Here is a 3,192-nt window from a genome sequence, read left to right as displayed (position 1 = left end):
TAAATATGCTCCTATCAATATGATATGTTTGCTTATTCAAGATTATGTGATTACGGACGTCATGTGTTCACTTATGAAATATTATGCCATATTGAATTCTTGAGATACTACTGGCTTTGGTAAGTATTTTTATGGGTAAATTATATTTTACCCCTTTAGGTTTGAGGTCAATTGCAACCTCATACAATATCTTTAAAACTTTTCAATTTCATACATTTATTATTATTTCATTTCAATTTCATACATCCATTAGTCAATCTGTTAGTTTGATTGTTAAAATGATGATGTGTCAACTATGGGTCTCGCATTTTTGCTGATGTGGCAATCAAATCTGTCTACATGGACAAAAATATAAATTATAAACCACCCCTACAAACTTGGTACCCAGCTATCTAGCTGGTTCTTGTCAGAAAACGTAGACCATGGCTACTGCCGTGACCATGACGTCGAGCCCACTCTTCTTCGACTCCATTCCATCTTCTCTGTGCTTGTCTGCAATCAATAATCCCATCTGGGTTTGGGAAGCTTCTTCCGCAGCTCTATAGAACTTCAACCTCTTCTTCCTCGTGCAACCTTCTTTCTTCCTGTAAATCTTATGCTTTCCGGTAGCTCAGCGTGGCAGCGAACACAATGAGAAGAAGAATGTTAAATAGTGTGCGAACCCAGCAGTTCATGGAAAGTATAAAAAGATCGGAAGAGGGTTGATGGGGGCTACTAAATGTTGCTAGAAATAAATTGGAGTGCAGATCTTGATGCTCTGCTTATTGGGTTCATCTTGATTTTCTACTGATTTTGGCATTAGGGAAGTAGGATTTGGGAAGCAGATGAGATTTTCATCTGGGATTTCGTTGACAAGTGTTTCATAGGAATGAGAGTGTGAAATTGGGTGTTTGGGATTTGGTTAGGAAAATGGGATTTGATTGATAAATGGAAATTTCATGGTGCTAAAGGGATTGTGGAGTTTGGACTTAAAAGGGATTTGAAGTTGTTGCCATGGAAGAACTGGATTGGAGAAACAAGTAGGTGACAAACCCCATTGAAGTGAAAAACTTGAGACTTTGAAATGTGGTTTCTGTTTTTTTTTTTTTTTTTTTTTTTTTTTGGGAGTTGGGGGGGTAAATGCAGTGGTATGGGGGATGAATGCAATGGAATGCCTCGAAGCGGAGAATGATTGCCGATTCAAAGGGGGATAGTTCTAGGTCGCAGCGGCTTCTCTGATTCTGGCGAAGTCTAGGAAGGTCGGACTCTGTGGTTGCTGCTTTGCCCTTCACTCTTACTCCAGTGTAGAAACTCCTTCACACCCATCTGGTATTTTAATTCCAACCCAGAAATTCAAAATTTTGAAATCCCAGATTTGCCTAGTGGAAAGGACGAAATGGGAGGCGAGTTGTCGAAAGACGATTTGCTTAGGCCTATAGAGCCTACCTTCATGGGTGAGGTGCAATAGAAGTGGGTCGCCAAGAACGGATCCAACTAATCTGTCGAGGATCCTTTGCATCAACATGTCGAGATCTCAGAAGCTGCCATTATCCCTTTCCATAACCTTATGCAACTTTTTCAACCCATTTGACGTGGTTGGTGAATATTTACGTGTTCAAGATTTGGAGGACGTGGGCTGACGTGTAATGGGGTTGACTACTGCCACGTTAGCTCTTAACGGATCAATGGATGGAAAATGTAACAAATGTATTATATTGAAATAAAATAGTACATGAGGATGAAAGTGAAATTTTTTTAAAGATGTTGTAATAAACCTCAAACCGAGGTGGTAAAGTGTAATTTACCTTATTTTTAGGGAATTGTTATTGGCACTCCAAAAATCTCATTCTACACTCCAAACTTTCTATATTTGAAAAGAAAAATATACTTGTGAGGAGTATAGAATGACATTTTTGGAGTGCCAATAACACTTCCTTATTTTTATACTATACTTAGTATGTATATTTTGGAAACTATATTTGTTTTATGGCAAGGGGTTATTATGTTTTCGAAAAGGATTTTACAAAACTTTATTTTTAGGCCCATCCAGGTTTTAGCAGTTGAACTTTAGTATCGACAAAGATTCTTGGCAAATCTGGTATTGGAGATTACCTCTGATGGTATAACTCTTAATCCACTATATTGTAATTTACTAATGCTCTGATATCACATGTGATATGGGTTCATTCCGGCTCACTAGCGCACTCTTATACTTGGGCACTTTTAGGTTTAAATTTATTCACATTTTCCACATCACTACATTCTATGGCTTTGTCACCCTTCTAGTGTTGGCTAGCACAACTCGATTCAGAGTCTGGGGAGTCATTCCGAGTTGGGGTGTGTCAATGTACATATGGCAACAATGAGCTCCACTTTTAGGCTTACTTAGACACTAAAATAATAATAAAAATAACTTAAAAAGACATGAAGGTAAAATAATAATAATAATAATAATTCACAAATGAAATAGAAAATAAAAATGAAGATTAAGAAATATCAAGCCACCACCACCTCTAAGTTCAACCAACGACCATCTAAACCTCGTTCCAACCTTTATATTCAAAACCGACCAACGAGTTCAACTTGTAGTTTTTCTTTATGGTTAATAACATGGTAGTACCCACATCATGGCAGTCCATATATTTCAGAAACTTCCATCACCTTCTTCTCGATGTTGGCATCTTGAGTTGTATGGTAGTGTAGAGTTGGTGGTTGTGTGTTAGGTTTGGAAGGGATTAATTGATGGGGGTGGTTGTCACGCCACAATCATGAGATATGTCTAGGATCTAACATAACGTTACCACGTACTTGTTCAAATATCGTGCCTTGCTTCCAAGCCATGACCAAAAACAAATTAACGGTTCAATATTGTAGTAATTTTTCCTTTTATTTCATGGCTACATCTAACCTTTGCGTTAGACTGTTTACGTACCTTTTGAAGTTCACCCTTCATTAAACCTTGAAATTTCTCATGGCATTCCTAGCAGAAAAATATAATGTTCCAGATGAGATAAGTGATAGGAGCATATTTATGCGACTTTGTTATCTTATTTCTTTGCATTTACTTCATTAATTTCCATTTAGTTTGGTAATTTAAGTTATTTTCATATTATTGTAGATTTAGTTGGTAAAGAGGACAATAAATAGTCATATGGAGCAATTCGGAGCAGTTTTGGACTTAGATTGGGTAGCAGGCGTGGATAGCATATTGGG

The sequence above is a fragment of a genome, unplaced genomic scaffold (assembly GCF_019419815.1).
Source record: "Pyrus x bretschneideri cultivar Hongxiangsu unplaced genomic scaffold, Pyrus_bretschneideri_v1 Contig120, whole genome shotgun sequence".
In the NCBI taxonomy this organism is placed as follows: domain Eukaryota; kingdom Viridiplantae; phylum Streptophyta; class Magnoliopsida; order Rosales; family Rosaceae; genus Pyrus; species Pyrus x bretschneideri.
The sequence above is the reverse complement of the archived record's forward strand: the minus strand, read 5'-3'. Positions refer to the sequence as shown.